The sequence below is a fragment of the Schistocerca serialis genome, chromosome 1 (assembly GCF_023864345.2).
Source record: "Schistocerca serialis cubense isolate TAMUIC-IGC-003099 chromosome 1, iqSchSeri2.2, whole genome shotgun sequence".
Lineage (NCBI taxonomy): Eukaryota > Metazoa > Arthropoda > Insecta > Orthoptera > Acrididae > Schistocerca > Schistocerca serialis.
In genome coordinates, this window is record NC_064638.1 from 1,183,166,215 (window position 1) to 1,183,191,422 (window position 25,208).

General features: G+C 46.5%; 1 protein-coding gene and 1 non-coding gene across 2 annotated transcripts in view; one reads left to right on the forward strand and one right to left on the reverse strand.

Annotated features, from left to right (window-relative positions):
* The window catches only part of LOC126456492 (RNA-binding protein Musashi homolog Rbp6), a 1,339,111-nt gene that overhangs the window by 1,141,263 nt on the left and 172,640 nt on the right, over positions 1-25,208 (reverse strand). The gene's annotated exons all lie outside the window — the stretch shown is intronic.
* Trnas-cga (transfer RNA serine (anticodon CGA)) lies at positions 16,344-16,419 on the forward strand. The gene has a single exon. It is a non-coding gene; the product is annotated as a tRNA-Ser (tRNA).

Genomic DNA, 25,208 nt, shown 5'->3' on the forward strand with positions numbered 1-25,208 from the left:
CCGCTCTCCGCCGACCGCTGCGCTGGTAGGGGTCTGCGGAAACGGAGGAAATGCGGAGCAGCAAACCTCTTCGACAGAAACGCTATTACACGGAAGTTTACTTATTGTGTGTATGCAGTATACTAGGAATAATACAGGGTCCAGAATGAGATTTTCACTCTGCAGTGGAGTGTGCGCTGATATGAAACTTCCTGGCAGATTAAAACTGTGTGCCGGGCCGAGACTCGAACTCGGAATCTTCGCCTTTCGCGGGAAAGTGCTCTACCAACTGAACTACCCAAGCAAGACTCAGGTCCCGTCCTCACAGCTTACTGGCAGAAGTGAAGCTGTGAGGACGGGGCGTGAGTCGTGCTTGGGGAGCTCATTTCACAGGTTAAGGGCACTGGATATGAAACAACGAGTCACCTTTGCTAACACTTATCTAGCCTCTCGCATCCCCCACCTGGCACAAGTTCTTCCTATGCCGGTGGTGTTGGCGCGCCGAATCCTGGCGGCACTAGGATATTTTGTGAGCACAGGTCTGCTTTTTAAGGTCGGATACGAAACCCTCACCCTTCCTTGTAGTCGTGGAGGTCTTGGACTAGTCCACGTACGCGACCGAGCATTGGCTATTTACGTAAGCACGATGATAAAGATGTGGACACGACACCGGACAAGTCTGACAGGCACGTTGATCGACGAACTGGCTCCACCTTCTCGTTAGGCACCTTTAGCGGTGTCTCACATCTCACCATCACTTGCCCATATGAGAACCTTTTTTTTGGAACACAGTTATGTACATATGGAACTACCAACTACCAGGACGGCAACGGCACGTGATATATATCGCATCTTGACTCGACGACGGCCGAATAATGCCATAGAGCGCCGTCAACCAACAGTTACGTGGTCAGTGGTATAGCGTACAGTGCACTACACACACCTTGATACGGGAACGCCCGCACTGTGGTATCAGGTGGCAAATGGGAAATACATGACTCGTTGCAGGTTGCATACAATTCATATGGCGGGCGAGTCACTGTGTCCTCAGTGCAATGTTATTCATACAGAGGAACATCGCCTGATATGCGGGCCTTCGGCGGAAGTATGGCGTTTGGTCCAAAAATTGATCGCCTTCCTTCTTCGGGTGGTGCCGCAAGCAATAGAACCACGGATACTACTTCTACCAGATATGGCCTATTATCCCCGAACAAAGACAAACGCAGTGACTTGGATTCGAGATTTGACCGTGCGTTATCTTTTCCGAGACGGCAGTAAGAATGTACTCGACTTTTGGGCCTTACTACAAGAACATCACTCACAGCTTGTGAGACATCCGAGATATCGAACATACTACGCTAATTTTTTAGGGAGTGCCTTGCTTGATTCCCCACCCAGTGGGGAGTCCCGGGTAGGAGAATGTAATTATTGCCTACAAGTATAAGAACAAGAAAGGACCAGGACAGTGGAGAGGATCCACCACCACACATGAAGACGTACCCGACACCAACGCGAGGTGGGGTTAGCGAGGTACGCGCCCAAGAAGAGGAACGTAGTCCGTTGTTGTTTTGTACTGACAGAAGAAGAAATTTTTTCCACTATTATGTAAAAAAGAAGTACACTTATTTAAGTTTCCCAGAAATATTTTATTTTATAAAGGTCATGGTCTTATATAAACCAAACGGATAGAAGCAGTTTATGTTTGTTATTGTTGCACCATTCTGTAAAAAAAAGTTGGTAGAGCACTTGCCCGCGAAAGGCAAAGGTCCCGAGTTCGCGTCTCGGTCTGGTACACAGTTTTAATCTGCCAGGAAGTTTCATAATACAGGGTGTTTGAAAATTCATGATACACAATTCTAGAGATTTTAGAGGGGACTTAGTAGGTCATGTCCGGAAACGTCATCCCGACGACGCTACAGAGCCTCAAAGTTAAAGGCGCCGAAGCCTCTAAGTGTGTGTATCTACAGGGTGATTCCATGATGATGTTACAAATTTTCAAGTACGATGGAGAATGATAAATGTATCAATTTGACGTAAGGGTGCCTGTACCGGAAACGGGCGAGTTGAAAGTTATAATGCCTCTGACAATGGAATACGTGTATCGATACTGTTGTTGTTAACAATGTAATGCATTTATCTTTCACTGGTAGTATGGACCAAAACCAACGAAAAAATGTCTTGTAATCATGGGCTCTAAAATGAATTCCTAAGGAGCTGTTCTTGTTGTTGTGGTCATTAGTCTGAAGACTGGTTTTACATAGCTCTCCAAGCTACTCTATCATGCGTAAGCCTCTTCATCTTCGACTAACAACTGCAACCTATATCCTTTTGAATCTGCTTACAGTATAAATCTTTTCCTCTCTCTCTCTCTCTCTACGATTTTTATCCCCACACTTCCTCCAGTACTAAATTGGTGATCCCTTGATGTCTCAGAATATGTCCTACGAAACGATCCCTTCTTCTAGTCAGCTTGTGCCACAAATTTCTTTGCTTCCCAATTCTATTCAGTACTTCCTCATTAATTACGTGATCTACCTACCTAAGCTTCAGCAATCTTCTGTAGCACCACATTTCAAAAGCGTCTATTCTCTTCTTGTATCACCCACGTTTCACTACCGCACATGCCTACATCCCACACAAATATTTTCAGAAATACTTCTGGACAATTAAATCTAACTTGATGTTAACAAGTTTCTGTTCTTCAGAAATGCTTTTCTTGCTGTTCCCAGTCAACATTACCTGAGGAGATTTGAGCACTTTTCGCTACTGTACTACACATCTCCACTGTTGCACAACTGCTCTCATATCTCTTTAGGACGCAGACCCCACGTTTGCTGGATATTTTTTCTTGTTTTGTTGTGTACTGCCTCCTCTGAAAGTTGCTTACCATGCAATCTTAACAACAACAATACCAGTACATGTATGCTACGACCAGAAGTATTAGAACGGTTTTCACTTATAGCTTCGACTCGTTCGTTTCCGGTATAGGGACTCTTATTTCAGATTTACCCATTTATCCTTCTCCATGCTTGTCGATACATACATTTACAGACGCCGACGCCCATTACTTCGAGCCTTTGTAGCGCCGTTGGATGATGTTTCCGGACATAGGTTACTATGTAAAACTTGATCCACCGTACGGTGTGTGCCGGAAGGTACCCTATACCACCACAAGTCATTTCCTTTCCTGCTCCACTTGTAAACAGAGCGAGGGAAAAGGACTGTCTATATACCTCCGTGTCATCAGTAATTTCTCGAATCTTATCTTCGTCGTCCTTAAACGCAATGTATGTTAGCAGCAGTGGTTCAAAATGGTTCAGATAGCTCTGAGCACTATGGGACGTAACATCTGAAGTCATCAGTCCTCTAGAACTTAGAACTATTTAAACCTTAGTAACCTAAGGACATCACACACATCCATGCCCGAGGCAGGATTCGAACTTGCGACCGTAGCTGTAGCGCGGTTCCAGACTGAAGTGCTTACAAGGGAACCTCCCCATCGCACCCCCCTCAGATTTAGTTGGCACAGTGGATAGGCCTTGAAAAACTGAACACAGATCAATCGAGAAAACAGGAAGAAGTTGTGTGGAACTATGAAAAAATAATGGAAATATACTGAGTAGTCCACGCGCAAGATAGGCAACATCAAGGACTGTCTGAGCTCAGGAGCGCCGTGGTCCCGTGGTTAGCTTGAGAGGTCCTTGGTTCAAGTCTGCCCTCGAGGTAAAAGTTTAATTTCTTATTTTCGCAAATTTATGATATGTCTATTCGTTCACTGACGTCTCTGTTCACTGTAATAAGTTTAGTGTCTGTGTTTTGCGACCGCACCGCAAAACCGTGCGATTAGTAGACGAAAGGACGTGCCTCTCCAATGGGAACCGAAAACATTTGATCGCAAGGTCATAGGTCAACCGATTCCTCCTCAGGAAAACACGTCTGATATATTCTATACGACACTGGTGACGGCATGTGCGTCACATGACAGGAATATGCTGTCGACCCACCTAACTTGTACACTTGGCGAATGGGTAAAAAGATTCTTCTACCTTGCCCGATTTAGGTTTTCTTCTGGATGTGATAATTACTCCCAAAAAAGTGATGGAAACATAAGAGTTTGTCACATAAACTGAAAATAGAAAATTAAACTTTTCACTGGAGGTAGGACTTGAACCAAGGGCCTCTCGTTCTGCAGCTGCTCACGCTAACCACGGGACCACGGCGCTCCTGAGCTCACATTATCCTTGATGTTGCTTATGTTGCGTATGGACTACTCAATTTGTATATTTTGCTTATTTTTTTCATAGTTCCACACAATTCTTCCTGTTTTCTCGATTGATCTGTGTTCAGTTTTCCAAGGCCTATCCACTGTGCCAACTTATAACTAAATCTGAAATCTGAGGGGGGAGGGGGTGCGATGGGGAGGTTCCCTTGTTAGAACCGCTCGGCCACACCGGCCGGCAGCGGCAGTGGAATCGTTCGGCAGTCAGCTTCAGATGCCGGTTTTCTAAATTTTCTATATTGTGTTTCTCGAAAAGGACGTCGCCTTCCCTACAGGGATTCCCATTTGAGTTCCCGAAGCATCTCCGTAACACGTGTTGTTCGAACCTACCAGACCAGTAGCAAATTAACTGTTTCGATGTCTTCCTTCACTTCGACCTGGTGTGGATCCAAAACAGTCGATAAATACCCGAGAACAAATCGCAGTAGCGTCCTATGTGCCATCACCTTTACAGGTGAACCACTCTTTACCAAAATTCTCCCAATGAAGCGAAGTCGACCGTTTACCATCCCAGTTTTCACAAGCTCGTTCCATTTTATATCGCTTTTGCAACTTTATGCCCAGATATTTAAACAACTCGACTTACAGATCATTCCCTCTTATGAAAAGTATTTGCTACTATAAGCTAACAACAATTATCGAATTTTGTTTAGTTCTTTAAATTTTTTTTAAAGAGAGCGTAAAGTACCCCATATTCCTTGGTAATTTACGTTACCGAAAATGCGTTGCTGTTGCTACGGTTGACACGTCATAAATGTAGCGCCAGCTGTCTAAATTATCAGCTGTGCGAACCGGAGATGACAGCGTTGTGTACCCAGTGGTAACCCTTAAGCCGTCGGTCAGTACATTCGAACGTCACGTTGCGCGTGCTTTCTGACGTCATAGCGTGGAAAATGCGTCCTGTGGAACCTTTCTGAACGTGCAGAGCTATGTGACTCGTGTCAGTTATTTTGAATGCGCATTTGAACGTAGACCAGTGAGATGAAAGTGCGGCACCTGCGCCACACGCAGGACATACCTCTCTTCCTTTTCAGTATAAGGACGAGATATTGAATTTCAGTAGAATCGCATGATTGGTGGATTTTATATTATAACTCACGTTCTATGGATATACGCCGTTTCAAAGCTTCAGGCGCTGATCATCTCCAAACTTGTCGTTGTTGGTACGATTTGTACTTATAAGGAATTTTCTTATTTAGATCTCTTTGCAATGTAACTCCCGCGTTGCGAGAGTATGCCGCTTCAACGCATCGACATATTGACGATCTCTCAAAAAAGCGTTGTTCTTGATATGATTTCTCAACTTAAAAGTAAGTAGTAACTTATCAAATCTTCAGGAGATAGTAAGATAAAAGGCCAGGTCGTGGGTCGTGCAGTGCGAAAGTTCAGTGCATTGTGAGAAAGAGGGACGTGGGGCTACGAAGGAGTGCGTCTGGTACTTTCATGGAAATTTGATGTTTGTTTCATCCTACCTTCATGGTGTTGCAACCTACATCTGCACCTATACGCTGCAAACCACGGTGAAGTGCATGGCAGTCGATGCTTCCCATTGTAGGAGTCACCAGGGCTCTTTCCGTGCCATTCACATATGGAGTGTAAGAAGAATGATTGTTTACTGCCTCCGTGCGTTACTTAATTAATCTAATCTTGTCCTCGCTACGGAAGTGACATGTAATAAGCTGTACATCTACATCTACATCCATACTCCGCAAGCCACCCGACGGTGTGTGGCGGAGGGTACCTTGAGTACCTCTATCGGTTCTCCCTTCTATTCCAGTCTCGTATTGTTCGTGGAAAGAAGGAGTGTCGGTATGCCTCTGTGTGGGCTCTAATCTCTCTGATTTTATCCTCATGGTCTCTTCGCAAGATATACGTAGGAGGGAGCAATATACTGCTTGACTCTTCGGTGAAGGTATGTTCTCGAAACTTTGACAAAAGCCCGTACCGAGCTACTGAGCGTCTCTCCTGCAGAGTCTTCCACTGGAATTTATGTATCATCTCCGTAACGCTTTCGCGATTACTAAATGATCCTGTAACGAAGCGCGCTGCTCTCCGTTGGATCTTCTCTATATCTTCTATCAACCCTATCTGGTACGGATCCCACACTGCTGAGCAGTATTGAAGCAGTGGGCGAACAAGCGTACTGTAACTACTTCCTTTGTTTTCGGATTGCATTTCCTTAGGATTCTTCCAATGAATCTGTCTGGCATCTGCTTTACCGACGATCAACATTATATGATCATTCCATTTTAAATCACTCCTAATGCGTACTCCCAGATAATTTATGGTATTAACTGCTTCCAGTTGCTGACCTGCTATTTTGTAGCTAAATGATAAAGGATCTATCTTTCTGTGTATTCGCAGCACATTACACTTGTCTACATTGAGATTCAATTGCCATTCCCTTCACCATGCGTCAATTCGCTGCAGATCCTCCTGCATTTCAGTACAATTTTCCATTGTTACAACCTCTCGATACACCACAGCATCATCTGCAGAAAGCCTCAGTGAACTTCCGATGTCATCCACAAGGTCATTTATGTATATTGTGAATAGCAACGGTCCTATGACACTCCCCTGCGGCACACCTGAAATGACTCTTACTTCGGAAGACTTCTCTCCATTGAGACTGACATGCTGCGTCCTGTTATCTAGGAACTCTTCAATCCAATCACACAATTGGTCTGATAGTCCATATGCTCTTACTTTGTTCATTAAACGACTGTGGGGAACTGTATCGAACGCCTTGCGGAAGTCAAGAAACACGGCATCTACCTGTGAACCCGTGTCTATGGCCCTCTGAGTCTCGTGGACGAATAGCGCGAGCTGAGTTTCACATGACCGTCTTTATTAATATATTAATAGAATCACAATTTGTAAGGTTTCACGCGATAGTTTATGTATATCTTCAACCGTCTGCCAATTCAGTTTCTGCAGCGCCTACGTGACACTCTCCCACGAATCAAACAAGCCTGCCACCACTCGTGCAGCCCTTCTGTGTGTTCTTAAACTGGCTGCATTTCCATAGCATTCTATCAATAAAACTAGGTCTGCCACCTGCTTTATCTACGACTGAAGCTATGTGATTATTCCATTTCATATCCCCACAAAGTGTTACTCCTAGGTATTTGTATGAGTTAGCTGATTCCAACAGTGAGTCATTCATTTATTCATTTTGTGAAGTCCACAGTATTACATTTCTGTACATTTAAACCAAGTTGCCAATCACTGTACCTCTTTTAAATCTTATCAAGATATGACTGAATATTTATGCAGCTTCTTTCAGCCATTACTTCGTCATAGATAAGTACAACATCTTCAAAAAATCTGAAGTTACTGTTTGCTGCCAACACAGTTCGCTGGGCATACCCGAAGCTACTTCTACATCTGTCGATAAATCTCCATCTAAGATAACTTGCTGCGTCCCCCCTGCCAAAAAATCCTCAATCCAGTCACAAATTTCGTTTGATACCCAACAATATTGCAGTTTTGATAGGAAGCATAGATGTCGCATTGAGCCAAATGATTTTCGCAAATTAAGAAATACTGCACCTATATGCATGCCTTGATAGAAAGCTTTCAGAACGTCGTGGTAGAGAAATGCGAGTTGGGTTTCGCATGATCTGTATCTTCGGAATTCATGCTGATTGGCTTGGAGGTGGGTCATGAGATCGGAATATGTTGTAAGATTCTACAACAAATCAATGTCAAGGAATACTATACGGCAGTTTTGTGGATCACTTCTACTGCCCTCCTTCTAAACGCGTGTGACTTGAGCTTTCTTGCAACTACTGGGCGCAGTTTGTTGTTGTTCTACGGTATATTTTAGTTTAAAGAGACGCTAACTCAGCCACAAATGCAGTATACATTTTGACAAGTGTTCCATCGTAATCTATAGCTTTGTTCAATTTTCGTGCCTAGCAATGTGCTTCACGAGATAGTCCGTAAGTGACAGAGGCAGCTTAAATTTCAGAGTCTGAGAAAAATGTGGATGCTGTGTGTGACGGCATGAAAGCGTGCGCTGAGGAAAAGAAGCCGAGCAGAAGAAGTATATTGCTCCCTCCTATGTATATCTCGCGAAGAGACCATGAGGATAAAATCAGAGAGATTAGAGCCCACACACAGGCATACCGACAATCCTTCTTTCCACGAACAATACGAGACTGGAATAGAAGGGAGAACCGATAGAGGTGCTCAAGGTACCCTCCACCACACGCCGTCAGGTGGCTTGCGGAGTATGGATGTAGATGTAGAAGAAGAAGAAGAAGAAGAAAAGGGAAAAGAAAGAAGACAAATGAAAGGATGAGTGTCATTGTGTAGTCAATGGGTACAGTAGTAGTTCCACCACCGTGTAGTTATTGCCTGCCTGTCTTGAGTAGAGCGCGTTCACCAACCGGTGTTCGTGGCGGATGAAGACAGCTGTTGCAGGGGGCGCAGTTGCTGATAATGAAACCACTCCCGGGGGAAGTGACGTTTAGTATCTCGCGGAGAGGAGGAAGGCGCACTAGCATCAAGAGCGCCAGCGCGGCAAGGCAGCCGGCGAGCTCTTTCAGGGAGCGCTCAGTAAAGTGAAACAAATTGCGTTAGCGAGACACGTGTTCCGGCGTGACTGCCGCGCCGCAAAGTGCGCGGGCCCGCCCCCGGCCCCCAGACTCGTAAACAACGCCTTCCCTCGGCCGCCCCCCGCCTCCCCCTAGCCGCGCACCGACGCCTCACCAGTCCTTAATTTAACGAGCGGAGGCCGGCGTCTCTGGGTCAGGGGGTAGACGGCAAGGTGAGAGATACGCCGGTGTGCGGGAAGGGGTGCCGTTTCTGTAGCTGTGCGGAGCAGAAGAGAGTAGCCGCGCTCTGGCGTACACTCGCCAACACATGATTTTCTGATCATCTTTTGGGATGGGAAACATAAGTTGTGAAAATTTTTTTGAGATATTGAAAGAGGTAACAAGAGACTGCTGTACATAGAGACCACCAAGAGGAATATCAGCTCCTGTGTAAAGGAAAGCATGGACAATTACTGCCTGCTCATCGCGGATAAATGGGCAGTAGCAAGTTATGTACTGGGAACAGTAAAAGACGAATTTCATTTCTCGGACGTTAAAGTTCTGTCAAGGTCCACTCATTACTGTGTCAGGAACGTATAGGCAGTTGAGTTAATTTCAGGAACATGAGAACAACTCTAACAAGAATGATGAGGGACTCAAATCAGGAAGATTCTGGCTTGTAGTGATGAATAAAACCAACAGTGCCAACTGTTCCACAGAACGTACTCGGCGCGCGTAGCGTAGTAACCGCGTGGTCTAGGGCGCGCCACGGTAAGTGGGGCTCCCCCCGTCGGAAGTTCTAGTCCTCCCTCGGGCATGTGTGTGTGTGTGTGTGTGTGTGTGTATGTGTGTTGCCCTTAGGTTAGATTAAGTAGTGTGTAAGCCTAGGGACCGATTACCTCAGCAGGTTGGTCCTATAGGAACTTACAACAATTTTTTTTAAGAAAAAAAAAGAACGAACGTTCTCAAGAACATAAGTGTCGGCGGGATCAGTGATCCCCGGCAGTGTACGGGTGAGGTCACTACTACTAGTGGTGAAGCGTGGCTTCTATTCGTCTTTTTAAAGGATTTAACGTCGTAGAATCTTCATAGCCTTATAGAATATCTCCAGCTGCAGGAAACACAAGGTTAAGAAGAAAAATATTTGTGAGATGGTGACGAAATGGCCAAAAAGTAATCAGATTTAACACTAACAAGCAGGTATTCCCCTCAAAAAAGCAGCTGAGGATGACGTCAGCGTGTGAAATGTTAGCGAGCTTTTCCTAACACAGATGTCTCTCCGCAGTAGTTCTAATGCTGGAAGTGTAAATACTCAATACAGGGTGTCCCATGAGGAATGGTCGTTATTCAGGGAAATGACAGATACGATGATTCTAAGCAAAATATGAGGTAAACATGGACTCTAAAATGCATACTTTAAGATATATGAACATTTCATCATCTTTGATGCCGTGTATCCCTTCTACTGCAAGCTCTGTCTGTATTTTTGGAAGGAGGTGCTACGGACCAAAACAAGAAAACTGGTCCTCTAAAACGCGCACCATAAGAGCTGAGTGCGTCGATTTCAAAGAGTTTCCTATTTGAGGTATTTCAGCATTATCATAACGCCTTTACTCGAGGGAATATTATACACACACTGAAGCGCCAAAGATACTGGTATAGACATGCTTATTCAAATACAGAGATATGAAAATAGTCAGAAAACGGCGCTGCGGTCGGCAACGCCTATGTAGGACAAAAAGTTGGTGCACGAGCGATGAGACACATCATCTCCGAAGTAGTGTGAATATCACAAATCTGGTAAAACATAAAATCTCAGACATCGGTGCAGCCGGAAAAAGATCCTGCAAGAAGCGGGACCAACGATGGCTGAACGGAATCGTTTAGCGTGACGGAAGTTCAACCGTTCCGCAACTTGATGCAGATTTCAATGTTGGGCCATCAACAAGTGTCAGCGTGCGAACCATTCAACGAAATATCATCCATATGGGATTTTAGAGCGCTTGATGTCTTCACGACACATACCTTTACCCCTCGCCTATGCCCGTCAACACCGACATTGGGCTGTTGGTAAGTGGAAACGTGTTGCCTGGTCGGACGAGTCACGTTTCAAGATGTATCGAGCAGATGGACGTGTATGGGCATGGAGACAACCACATGAATCCATGGACCCTGCATGTCAGCAGGGGACTGTTCAGGCTGGTGGAAGCTCTGTAATGGTGCGGGGCGTGTACAGTTGGAGTGCTATGGGACCCCTCAAACGTCTAGATAGGACTCTGACAGGTGACTCGTACGTAAGCATCCTGTCTGATCACCTGCTTCTATTCATGTGCATTGTGGATTCCGACGGACTTGGGCAATTCCAGCAAGACAATGCGACACTTCACACGTCCACAATTGCTACAAGGTGGCCCCAGGAACACTCTTCTGAGTTTAAACACTTCCGCTGGTGACCAAACTTCCCAGACATTAACGTTATTGAGCATATCTTGGATGCCTTGCAACGTACTGTTCAGAAGAGATCTCCGAGCTCTCTTACTCTTGCGGATTTATGGACATCCCTGCAGGATTCAGGGTACCAATTCCCTTCAGCAGTAATTCAGATATTAGTCGAGTCATTGTCAAGTCGTCTTGAGACACTTCTTCGTGCTCTTGGGGGCCCTACACGGTATTAGGCAGGTGTACCAGGTTTCTTGGCTCTTGTGTGTGTGTCTGTGTGTGTGTGTGTGTGTGTGTGTGTGTGTGTGCGTGTCTCTGCGTGAATGCTACCGTTCGTTGTGTAAGTACGATATTCCCTGTCAGTTCTACACAAAGTGATCAGAAGTATTCGGACACCCTTATGTGATGCGCAGTTGAACAATAACCGTCACGAAAGGGGGACGCGCCAGTGTAGCTACAGGCGGGGCTTATTGTGGTGTCAGCAGGGAAGCAGTAATAGCATAACTGGTTGGTCAGGAGACTTCAGTGACTTCGAACGTAGACTAATCACTCGGCTTCACTTGTGGAACACATCCAACAGGGACATTTCAAAACTTCTATAACCACCTAACTCATATGTTGGTAATGTGATTGTGCAGTGTAAAAGCGAAGGAATGACCGCCGCGAAACCGAGACCAGGCAGACCTGTTGTACTGACGGACAAAGACCGTCGAGCACTGCGGACTGTAATCGTAAAAATTAGCATATCAGCGCAAGAAACCACTCGAGAATCCAAAAGTTGAGTCATCAGTCCAGTTTGCAGAATCACTGTGTGTAGGGAGTTAAAAAGAACGGGATACAGTGGCCGAACAGGTCCTCATAAGTCAATAAGTCACACATTTCTGTAGTAAATTCTAAGCCCTCGAGGTGGTGTAAAGATCGACGCCTCTGGAATTTTTTTTTTTTTTTTGGTCATCAGTCTACTGACTGGTTTGATGCGGCCCGCCACGAATTCCTTTCCTGTGCTAACCTCTTCATCTCAGAGTAGCACTTGCAACCTACGTCCTCAATTATTTCCTTGACGTATTCCAATCTCTGTCTTCCTCTACAGTTTTTGCCCTCTACAGCTCCCTCTAGTACCATGGAAGTCATTCCCTCATGTCTTAGCAGATGTCCTATCATCCTGTCCCTTCTCCTTATCAGTGTTTTCCACATATTCTTTTCCTCTCCGATTGTGCGTAGAACCTCCTCATTCCTTACCTTATCAGTCCACCTAATTTTCAACATTCGTCTGTAGCACCACATCTCAAATGCTTCGATTCTCTTCTGTTCCGGTTTTCCCACAGTCCATGTTTCACTACCATACAAAGCTGTACTCCAGACGTACATCCTCAGAAATTTCTTTCTCAAATTAAGGCCGGTATTTGATATTAGTAGACTTCTCTTGGCCATAAATGCCTTTTTTGCCATAGCGAGTCTGCTTTTGATGTCCTCCTTGCTCCGTCCGTCATTGGTTATTTTATTGCCTAGGTAGCAGAATTCCTTAACTTCATTGACTTCGTGACCATCAATCCTGATGTTAAGTTTCTCGCTGTTCTCATTTCTACTATATCTCATTACCTTCGTCTTCTCATTAGACTGTTCATTCCGTTCAGCAGATCATTTAATTGTTCTTCACTTTCACTCAGGATAGCAATGTCATCAGCGAATCGTATCATTGATATCATTTCACCTTGTATTTTAATTCCACTCCTGAACCTTTCTTTTATTTCCATCATTGCTTCCTCGATGTACAGATTGAAGAGTAGGGGCGAAAGGCTACAGCCTTGTCTTACACCCTTCTTAATACGAGCACTTCGTTCTTGATCGTCCACTCTTATTATTCCCTCTTGGTTGTTGTACATATTGTATATGACCCGTCTCTCCCTATAGCTTACACCTACTTTTTTCAGAATCTCGAAGAGCTTGCACCATTTTATATTGTCGAACGCTTTTTCCAGGTCGACAAATCCTATGAAAGTGTCTTGATTTTTCTTTAGCCTTGCTTCCATTATTAGCCGTAACGTCAGAATTGCCTCTCTCGTCCCTTTACTTTTCCTAAAGCCTCTGGACTGTGGATGACTTTAGAGTAATGATTTGGAGTGCTGAATCACGCTATACCATGTGGTAATACGATGAAAGTGGGATTTGTGACTGCCTGGAGAACGTCCGTCACGTGTAGTGTAAACAGTGAAGTAAGAAGGTGGTGCTGGATAAGGAGGTATTCTTTGTGGATGAGGTCTTGTCCCTTTATCGGGCTGCAGGAATCGGAATATGCAGAAGAATGTGACCACATGTTATAGCATTGTGTACTGCATACAGAGAAAGAATGTTTGGACATGTTGAAAGCTTGTATTGCTACGACAGTGCATCCTGTTGTAATGGTTCAAATGGCTCTGAGCACTATGCGACTTAACTTCTGAGGTCATCAGTCGCCTAGAACTTAGAACTAATTAAACCTAACTAACCTAAGGACATCACACACATCCATGCCCGAGGCAGGATTCGAACCTGCGACCGTAGCGGTCGCTCGGTTCCAGACTTTAGCGCCCAGAACCGCACGGCCACTCCGGCCGGCGCATCCTGTTGTACTGCAACAACTGTGAGGCAATGGTTTGTGGACAATAACGTTCCTCAAATCCACTGGCCTACTCAGTGAGCAGGCCTGAACCCCTCGGAACACATTTGCGGTAATGTAGAACGGCAACTTTGCCCCAGACACCAGCGTCCAACGTCACTACCTTCACTGGTTTGGGGTCTCGAGGGAGACTGGGTTGCCATTCCTCCACAGACATTTAGACACCTCACTGAACTTGTCCCGAACGCAGTTCAAGCCGTCATTAAGGCGAATGGAACGATACTATTGTCCAATAATACTTCTAAGGGTACTTTTGATTAGATAGTGTATTTGGAAGAGTCCCACACAGTTACTGTTTCCAGTGTCCACCTCTGTTACTGAGTGATCTGCATGGCTCCCTGCCATGTGAAGGACTGGGACAGGTGGTGGTGGTGGTGGTGGTTAGAGTTTAACGTCCCGTCGACAACGAAGTCATTGGAGACGGAGCTCATGCTCGGGTTAGGGAAGGATTGGGAAGGAAATCGGCCGTGCCCTTTCAAAGGAACCATCCCGGCATTTGCCTGAAGCGATTTAGGGAAATCACGGAAAACCTAAATCAGGATGGCTGGAGACGGGATTGAACCGTCATCCTCCCGAATGCGAGTCCAGTGTGCTAACCACTGCGCCACCTCGCTCGGTGGGACAGGTGGCGCAGTGGTTACCACATTGGACTCGCATTCAGGAGGACGGTGGCTGAAACCCCGCGTCTGGCCGTCCTGATGTGGGTTTTCCGTGATTTCCCTAAATCGCTCCAAGCAAACGCCGCGATGGTTCCTTTGCAAGGGCTTGGCCTTCTTCCTTTACCATCCTCCTCTAACCTGATGCCATCGATGACCTCCTCACTATTTGGTCCCCTTCCCCCAACAACCAACCATGTGGAGGATCTCGGTTCGACTCGTGGTACTGCCAAGAATTTTTCCTTGGTCAGAGGAGTGGTATGGGTTGCACTCAGCCTTCTGTGGCCAACTGAGAAGCTGCTCGAAACGATTGGTAGCAGTTCGAACGAGCCGGCCGGAGTGGTCGAGCGGTTCTAGGCGCTTCAGTCTGGAACCGCGCGACCGCTACGGTCGCAGGTTCGAATCTTGCCTCGGGCATGCATGTGTGTGTCGTCCTTAGGTTAGTTAGGTTTAAGTAGTTCTAAGTTATAGGGGACTGATGACCTCAGATGTTACGTCCCATAGTGCTGAGAGCCATTTAAACCATTTGAAGTTGATCACATGAACCTCCATATCACATCCAATGACGTCACTGAAAAGGGTGACACGGCGGTCGGTCGGACCCCAGAAGGCGGAACTATATGTGCGTTACCGTTTCCGGTGACTGTGCGCAACAGTATTCCTGTAGCCCTCACGTAAGGATGTGTTTCCCTTTCGCTGAGGAAATTGAATGGTCAAAATGCGTCGTATGAAGACTGCTAGTTGGCACAGGGAGTGTGACTTGCGACAGCGGTTTTTAGTTTAGGTTTTTCGGCTATTTGCGGCGACGGCACGAGCCAGGCGACTGTGTCTCGCGGTGATTCGTTGCCTGGCGACGGGTGCGCTGCGCCGGGGAATTATTTGTCTGCGTCAGAAGCAGGCGGACACGCGACCGTACAGGAAGAGGCAGGGGGCGTGCGGCCGGTCCCGCTCATTCCTATGCGATTCGTATTGATCAGGGCGACGGCACGGCTGGCCCGCCGAGGACGCATCTGCAATGCAAATCGCGGCCCGGCAGCACGCGCCGGCTCTCTTTCGGCCGCGAGACCGCTTTATCACGGGCGCCCGTCGTGGTCTGGTCAGCGGCCGGAATTAGGCCCTCCTCTGGGATGAGCAGCACACGGCGGCTGCTGTTGCTGCTGCTTTCGCTGCAGCCGACTCGCCCGCGATGGCAGGTGCGGTCATGCCGCTCTGTGGCGACGGCTCTAACCATCCCAGGGTTCTGTGCGCCTGCAGGTCTTCTTGAAGACAACTAGGAGGACAGTCGTAACATTTCTGGCTTGTGGAGCTATAGCACTCTTAGGATGAAATTTTCACTCTACAGCGGAGTGTGCGCTGATATGAAACTTCCTGGCAGATTAAAACTGTGTGCCGGGCCGAGACTCGAACTCGGGAACTTTGCCTTTCGCGGGCAAGTGCTCTACCAACTGAGCTACCCAAGCACGACTCACGGCCCGTCCTCACAGCTTTACTTCTGCCAACACCTCGTCTCCTACCTTCCAAACTTTACAGAAGCTCTCCTGCGAACCTTGCAGAACTAGCACTCCTGAAAGAAAGGATATTGCGGAGACATGGCTTAGCCACAGCCTGGGGGTTGTTTCTAAAATGAAACTTTCACTCTACAGCGGAATGTGTGCTGATATATCATGTCTCCGCAATATCCTTTCTTTCAGGAGTGCTAGTTCTGCAAGTTTCGCAGGAGAGCTTCTGTAAAGTTTGCAAGGTAGGAGACGAGGTACTGGCAGAAGTAAAGCTGTGAGGACGGGCCGTGAGTCGTGCTTGGGTAGCTCAGTTGGTAGAGCACTTGCCCGCGAAAGGCAAAGGTCCCGAGTTCGAGTCTCGGTCCGCACACAGTTTTAATCTGCCAGGAAGTTTCATATAGCACTCTTCCCAGAAAAAATGCGTGTGACTTCCTAAGGGACTAAACAGCTGAGGTCAGCCGGTCGGTGTGGCCGATCGGTTCTAGGCGCTTCAGTCTGGAGCCGTGTGACCGCTACGGTCGCAGGTTCGAACCCTGCCTCGGGCATGGATGTGTGTGATGTCCTTAGGTTATTTACGTTTAAGTAGTTCTAAGTTCTCGGGGACTGATGGCCTCAGATGTTAAGTCCCATAGTGCTCAGAGCCATTTGAAACAGCTGAGGTCATCGGTCCCTAGACTTAAACACTACCTGAACTAACTTATGCTAAGAACAACACACACACACACACACACACACACACACACACACACACACACATATATGCCCGAGGGAGGACTCGAACCTCCGGCGGGAGGGGTCGCGCAGTCTGTATCATGGTGCCTCAAACCACGCGGCTCTGTTCCCACATATCACATCTCAGTCGTCCGCCCCGGTAGCTGAGTGGTCAGCGAGACAGAATGTCAATCCTAAGGGCCCGGGTGCGACTCCCGGCTGGGTCGGAGATTTTTCTCGGCTCAGCGACTGGGTGTTGTGTTGTCCTAATTATCATCATTTCATCCCCAGCAACTCCCAAGTCGCCGAAGTGGCGTCAAATCGAAAGACTTGCACCCGGCGAACGGTCTACCTGGAGGCCCTAGTCATACGACATTTACATTTACATCTTAGTTGAGTGACCGAACAGAAGTCAAGATATAACGTTACAATGTTGCGTGAGACAAGTACTATTACGTAAATTGAAGGGGGACGAGGGAGGAAGGAAAGGAAAGGGGAGAATGTTGAAAAACTGGTTCAAATGGCTCTGAGCACTATGGAACTTAACTTCTGAGGTCATCAGTCCCCTAGAACTTCGAACTACTTAAATCTAACGAACCTAAGGACATCACACACATCCATGCCCGACGCAGGATTCGAACCTGCAACCGTAGCGGTCGCGCAGTTCCAGACTGTAGCGCCTAGAACCACGCGGCCACTCCGGACGGCGTGGGAAGAGTGTGATGATACCAGCTGCATCGGGATTTTGTGTGGAATCAGCGGCGCCGAGCGAAAATGTTTGCCGGAAGAGGATTCCAACCCGAGATCTCGTGCTTCCTAGGCATTTGTGTACCCACTGTGCCACCCGAACGCAGTGCTTATTGTAGACGCGAGGACTATCTCGGCACGCTCGCAGGCCGACTCATATTCCCACCCAGCGTCAGCCATCCGCAGTTCCCGTCCATATCTTCCATGCTCGCTAGTTTTGACTACCCGCTGGAATTCGAACGAAAATGTGCATCCGCACTGAAGAAAGACAAGAACGACCGATGCTGCTTCCTGGTTGTTCGTTTGTTATTGCTAAGTTAACGTTCAGATTTTGCTCGTATTAACACGGGACGACCTTTAAATACTGCCCTAGCATTACGTAATAAAAACACCATTACTTTTAGTGGGCATTTCCTTAACTAACGACTGTCATAGGTGTGGTGTCACCGCCAGACACCACACTTGCTAGGTGGTAGCCTTTAAATCGGCTGCGGTCCGTTGGTATATATCGGACCCGCGTGTCGCCACTGTCAGTGATTGCAGACCGAGCGCCGCCACACGGCAGGTCTAGAGAGACTTCCTAGCACTCGCCCCAGTTGTACAGCCGACTTTGCTAGCAATGGCTCACTGACAAATTACGCTCTCATTTGCCGAGACGATAGTTAGCGTAGTCTTCTGCTACGTCATTTGCTACGACCTAGCAAGGCGCCATTATCAATTGCTATTTATCTTGTTATGCATGTACCGTCAGACCGATGTTCACCAATTATGGATTAAAGTTAAGTATTCCAACAGCTACGTACTTTATTTGATAGACTCAAATTCTTTAACTGTTCCAGACCTCACGCCATCCTGCGTGAGCTTAAAAGCGTGCCTTTCGGCTACCCGTCACAGTGGATTGGCTGTCTTGCCACTCCACAACAATAGGCATCATGGTGAATTACCGACTAGCGAGTGACGTACCAGAAAGCTCACTGTTAAGCCGGAGGGAGTACAGTTCAATTGCTAATTTGGGTGGAATGTAGTGTGCGTCTCAGATTGGAGTCTCTGGGCAATGCAGATTATTATGGAGTTTAGAAGAGTGCAAAGATGTACTCTTTTAATAATCGACATTAACTCCACTATACAAAGATGAACTCAGTGAAGTCATTTTGCCTAGACCCGTAAGAGAACAAGAAAGAAAATGCTGGGTAGATATAATCTGTCCATAAATTGAAAAGATAACACTGGTCGTGGTGAGAGAAGTCTTCCTTCCAGACAGAAAACAACTGCTGCATATTGGCGTAGATTCTTTCCATATGCGTTTCTTGCCTTAGTATTAAGCAGAAGGGAAGTGCGTGTTCACAATCTGCTGACCTGCCTTTCCTAACGCATAGACGCGCCACTCCCTCCCCTCTTCCCCCATCACACCCCCATAACGCAATTTGTCCCGTAATAGGACTCTACTGCACTTATATGCGGTGCACATACTTAATACCGTATTTACGCGAACCTATGCAGTATTCAAAACTAGGTTGCGCATAAGTCTGATGGATCATTATCTTCGAGTACAAACTTGAATCCGTCGTTTACGACTACATCACTGTATTGATTAGCTACGAAATGGAAGGCAACCATAGAACACTGTATGTTGCTACATTGTAGCGTAAGGCAATTCTTTACGCTCAAATATATGATACAGGAGGTCTGGACTGGAGTTCAGTATAGATGAGAGTAACTTTCCTTTACGAAAGAAACAGGAATTGGCATTATTTACAACTACCGCTACTAGAAAGAAATTCACTGGTGCTCGCAAAGGAAGACCCCTGAAGTTGAAGCAAAATGTTTGACATTCTCCGTGGAAGAAGAATGGGTAGCGTGTGACTAGATACACCATAAAAAAAACAAAGCAAAAAAGTTGGCTGCAGTTCTTAATGTAGCCAGCTGAAAGTTTTAAGGCCAGCTATTGATGGGTTGATCGCTTTATGGAACAGGTGGGCTTGTTTCTAAGACGCCACGCAACAGTACGCCAAATGCTTCCAGAGGATTTTGAGATAAAATTTCAAGAATTTCGACTCCGGAAAAAAAAAACAATTTTTCGGTGGGCTAAACAAGCAATGATGATGAGATGCCATTCTGGTTTGATATGCCACATAATCGCACGATTTATGTGAGGGGGGCAAAAGAAATTACCACCAAAACATCAGGGTGTGAAAAACAGCTCGATCACCACATCCGTCTCCAGTCGAGCATATAAAGGACATAATGAGACGAGAAGTCCGAAGTCATTGAAAACAAGCCTTAATTGTCCCTGCACTGACTGACCAAGCACAACACTCATAGATCTGCATCACAGTAGCTGACATCCGGCACCTGTACCACTCAATGCATGCACGTTTTCATGTTTGCATTCAACAGTCTGATGATTTCATCGGTTATTAAAGTACCAGCATTTAACATTTGTAATGGCTTATCTCGCCCTTACAGTAACCTGTGACCTTGCAATTTTAATCACTCAAATATGTTACCCAACCAATTGTATTTCATTACTCCCAATTATTATTGTTATTTGGTGTTGCGATTTTTTCCGTCAGTGTTTTTCTATTAATTTAATAAGAAAATCTCAAGCTATTAGAAGACGGTGGAACAAAAAAGGAAAAGAAAAGAAGAATTGGATACAGCGTTACTCAAATCTGCTACTCAAAGTCACGTAACTCAGAACCTACACTAACTACGCTACGACGAACGTCTGTAACAAACGACTTTGTATTTTTGTTACCATCTTCGGAAGGCTTTAATTACCAGAATGTTACTAACTGACATTTAATTATAACGAACCCTACCAAGTGCGGCCTTGCCGCAGTGGTAACACCGATTCCTGTCAGATCACCGAAGTTAAGCGCCGTTGGGCTGGGCTAGCACTTGGATGGGTGACCATCCGGTCTGCCTAGCGCTAAGCGGGGTGCACTCAGCCCTTGTGAGGAAAACTGAGGAGCTACTTGATTGGGAAGTAGCGGCTCCGGTTTCGGAAACTGACATACCGCCGGGAGAGCGGTGTGCTGACCACATGCCCCTCCATATCCGCATCCAGTGACGCCTGTGGGCTGAGGACGATACGGCGGCCGGTCGGTGCCTTTGGGCCTACATAGCCTGTTCGGGAGGAGTTCTACCAAGAACGACGCGCTTTAGATGAATCTTCAATACGGCATTGCCTTACAACGGCGAGCTTTCATAATAAGTGAGTCACAACACGAAAATAACTGAATACGAAAATTCTTTAACCATCAATACGACGTTTCTCTTCATTTTATTATAACAAGTTGTATCACTAACGAAGCGATTTAGAGGGATCCTCCATGTGCTGGTGGTTAGAAACAGCCAAATTCGTAGTGCGTAAGTTACAGTATGAAACCGACGACATATGGGCTTCTACATCTACATCTACATGGTTACTCTGCAATTCACACATAAGTGCCTGGCAGAGGGTTCATCGAACCATTTCCATCCTACTTCGGTACCATTCCACTGTCGAATGGCGCGTGGGAAAAAGTAACACCTAAATATTTCCGTTCGAGCTCTGATTTCTCTTATTTTATTACGATGATCATTTCTCCGTACGTAGGTGGGCCTCAACAAAATATTTTCGCATTCGGAAGAGAAAGTCGGTGATTGAGATTTCGTAAATATATCTCACCGCAAAGAAAACCGCCTTTGTTTCAGTGATTGCCACCCCAACTCGAGTATCATATCAGTGACACTCTCATCCCTATTCATAATGATCGAGTACAGTTTATGCTCCTAAATCCTACTGGAAATTGAGGTCAGTGATATGGGTCTGTAATTCAATGGGTTACTCCTATTTCCTTTCTTGAATACTGGTGTGACCTGCGCTACTTTCCAGTCTTTACGAACAGACCTTTTGTCAAGTGAGCGGTTGTATATGATTGCTAAGAAAGGCGCTATTGTGTCTGTATATTCTGAAAGGAAAATTGTAAATTTTTTCTCTACCAACTTTTTTTTTATATGGAAAAGCGCGTCTTTCAGTTACGACAAACAAAATTAGAATGTACATCCGTAGCAACAACAGAACAAGAGTTCCTTCTAAACTAGGAAATAGAATTTGAAACTAATAGTATGATGATAGATAATACAGAAAGAAAAATGTAACCAAATCCCGCACGCCATTCCATGTGCGTGGCTCATCTGCGTACAGATTCCATGTTTCAAATTGATAAAACATTTCGCAGAGTGTGGAGCCCCATGACAGCGGTCATCCTCTGCCCGGTACTCCCCAACTGTGAGGGGGGTTATCAAAGACACTGCGCAAATAGTTCGCAAATAGTTGTCGGTATCGGGGTGTACACTCAAGTGTGCTATGGCTGTCCTGGAGAAATTGCCAGTAATCAAGTACCATCTTCTCATCATCTCGAAAGAGGTAGTATATGGACATGCCTTTAAAGCATATGAGAGCGTGAGTCTTCGCAGGTGGGAAATAAGTATCCTCTGGACAAAGGAGGAGCCGTGGCTCAATTGTTCGAGGCGCGATACGTAGGTAGCAGGCGAGGATCTTCTGCACTAGCAGACATACCTCTAACGCCCATCCACACGTTAAACGGTGTTCGTCAGTATCCACGAGGTGGCAACGTGGGCAAAGGGGGGAATCCGTCATCCAAATAGCGTGCAGCCTACCACTCAGCGTCCACAGCTCGTGGTCGTGCGGTAGCGTTCTCGCTTCCCACGCCCGGGTTCCCGGGTTCGATTCCCGGCGGGGTCAGGGATTTTCTCTGCCTCGTGATGACTGGGTGTTGTGTGCTGTCCTTAGGTTAGTTAGGTTTAAGTAGTACTAAGTTCTAGGGGACTGATGACCATGGATGTTAAGTCCCATAGTGCTCAGAGCCATTTGAACCATTTTTTTTGAACCACTCAGCTACCTGGGGTGGACATTGAAAAAAAGGTACCGACTAAAGGTCTTAATTTTTTCGTGTGCTATCGCGAGAACTTGCTTGTTTTTAAACACGCAGCCAAGAAATACTAAACTGGCCTGAAATAGTTACTCGCTCCCGCCAGGGACGGCTGCTGTCACTCGTAAGACCTGCAGTGTCACGTGGTTGACAATACGCGCCATTGCCTGTCTTTCTCGTGGGCCTCGAATAACAGGAAATGACGTCACAAAACTTGGCCAGCTCCTCGCGCGCGGACGCTCTCGAGTCCACTGAGTGGGCGGTATACGAGCAGACGACGCGCCGAGGTCGCTCCCCCCAGAGGCAGTCCCGCGGCAGATGGTGGAGACGGCGACAAGTGCCAATGCTCGGCGGCCTCTGCTGGTGGCCGGGGATTTCCCGCGGCTGACGCGGCGGGCGTATAAGCGGCTTATAGGTGGCGCTGCGCTGGCCGGAGGTCGGGGCGGCCTCTTATTGGCGCGTTGCGTCCCATCCCCCCCTCACCCCCCTTGCTGGAACGACGGCTCGCCTTGTTAAGCGACTCACAGGGGCCCTCGGCCCGCCCCTCTAGCCGCCGATTCTATTAAGAAAAGCGCCTCATTAAGCCGCCGCAGACCGGCTATATCGGCGACTGGGACTTCGCCTCCGCTGCGGCGCTACCAGAAAATGAGCGGCGGATGCAGTGGAGCGCAGACGCGCGGGCCGCTGTGCCCGCAGCCTGTTCGCATTACTAGCCTTTCCGGTCCCGGCCTTCCGTCTCTAATGGCGCGGACGTTGACGCTACATTGAACACGAAAACTTCCTCGGCCGCTCGGTCCATTGTGCGCTATTGCTCTTCCGCCGCGGTGAACCTTAGGTATGATAATCAACGGCAGCGGAAAAGTCTCCGCGTCCGCTGCGAATAATATTCTTTCGGCGCAGGAGAAGTAATGACTACGGTGCTCTCCTGGAAAGAAACTGCAGTCATCAGACTGTGAGGTCACGGCATAGTGGTAACACGGCAAAATTCGCCAAGGAGTGAACAAAGTGGCTATTCTGTCGCGTACTGGGGTTCTTTTGGAAAGATTTGTCTAGCATGGCATAGTGAAAGAGATGCAAGTGCGATATCTCTACAGACACGAAGTTCTCTGGTAACCTTGCAGACAATTGTTGGGCATTGTACTGTTTTTGATTCGAGCGCATATGCCTTTCTATAGTGTAGCACAGTAGTTGGAGTCTAGTAGACACAGTCATGTTTCAATGCAGGTATGTGCAGCACAAATTAAATAAGAGAAACCAGATCTCGAACAGAAAGATTAAGGTGTTCCTTTTTCCCACGAGCCATTCGAGAGTGGAATGGTAGATAAGTAGTATGAAAATGGTTCGATGAACCCTGTGCCAGGCCAGTAACCATGTAGACGTAGATGTAGAAATTAGGCCGGCCGCTGTGACCGAACGGTTCTAGGCGCTACAGTCTGGAACCGCGCGACCGCTACGGTCGCAGGTTCGAATCCTTCCTCGGGCATGGGTGTGTGTAATGCCCTTAGGTTAGTTAGGTTTAAGTAGTTCTAAGTTTTAGGGGACTGAAGACCTCAGAAGTTAAGTCCCATAGTGCTCAGAGCCATTTGAACCAATTTTGTAGAAATTAAAATGAAACGCAAGGTGGGCAAAATAAAACTGCCGCAGAAAATGTCATGCAACTTAAGACAGGCAAACTAACTTACATCATTTCCAGCAGGGGTAGTTGGGCTGCCTATCTACAGGCGCAGTTAATATTTACCAGGCCAATTTCATTTTGCCCATCCTGTGTGTAGATGAGTAAGGAGGCCGTGAGGAGAGGAAGATTATTAACTAAAAATATAGTTGGAAGACGGAAGTGTTCTTATTTAAGGTCTCTCGCATGATTAAAGTTAGCAATCACGTATAAATAATAATAATCACTAGTTGTCTGATACATGGGTCATCCTAATTCCGTTGTCGTGAGGTGGAAAAGACCAGAATGACAGGGGCAATGAGGAAAATGGTATTGTAGCAACAGTGACGTGTGTGAAATGGAATTTTTAGGGTCGAAATGGTTGTCTAATAGACAGTGACTACATTTGCTCATTCTTATTTATTTTATATAAACCTGTAGATACTATTATTTGTTTCAACTGAAATGAATAATAATCAGGCTGTAACTTAAAGAGAAAAGAGACATGAGATGATTTTCTACAGGGTGTTTAAAATTCTTTCTGTGAAACGTCTAGGGGTGGTAGATGACTTCCCAGGGACTGCTGCAGGCGCCAGTATTCAGCACCCTGGGACGTCGAGCTTTCAAGAAACATGTAGGCTCTACTAATCAGGTGTGCGGCATACTACGTACCATAGCAGACAGATACAATGATTTTCCACAAGAAACCCTTAAAAATGAATGTCCCTAAGCTGACAAACAAATTTCAGAAGTGAATTAGGAACTTTAGCTTCCCTGGGCATACCCAGTTTCACATGGAGCAGGTGACTGGATTATATGCAACACACAAGGTATATGCACACCGCAGACAGCCTACGCTGCGCCGCCACCCAGGGGCCTAAGAGGTATCGCTAGGAAGTATCAGCGAACATTACTTTGTCTCCAACAAAAGTTGTTCCCCAAGACGTGATTTATCATCCACAGACGTCTGATTCAAAGACTATGAAACTCCCTATACAACACATATGAGGAGAACCTTGACTCACAGGTTAGAAGTGGTTCAAGGAAATGTTGAATCTGTCGCCTCTACTGGCTCGTTACAGAGTACGTACATTTCGTCCGATATCTTCC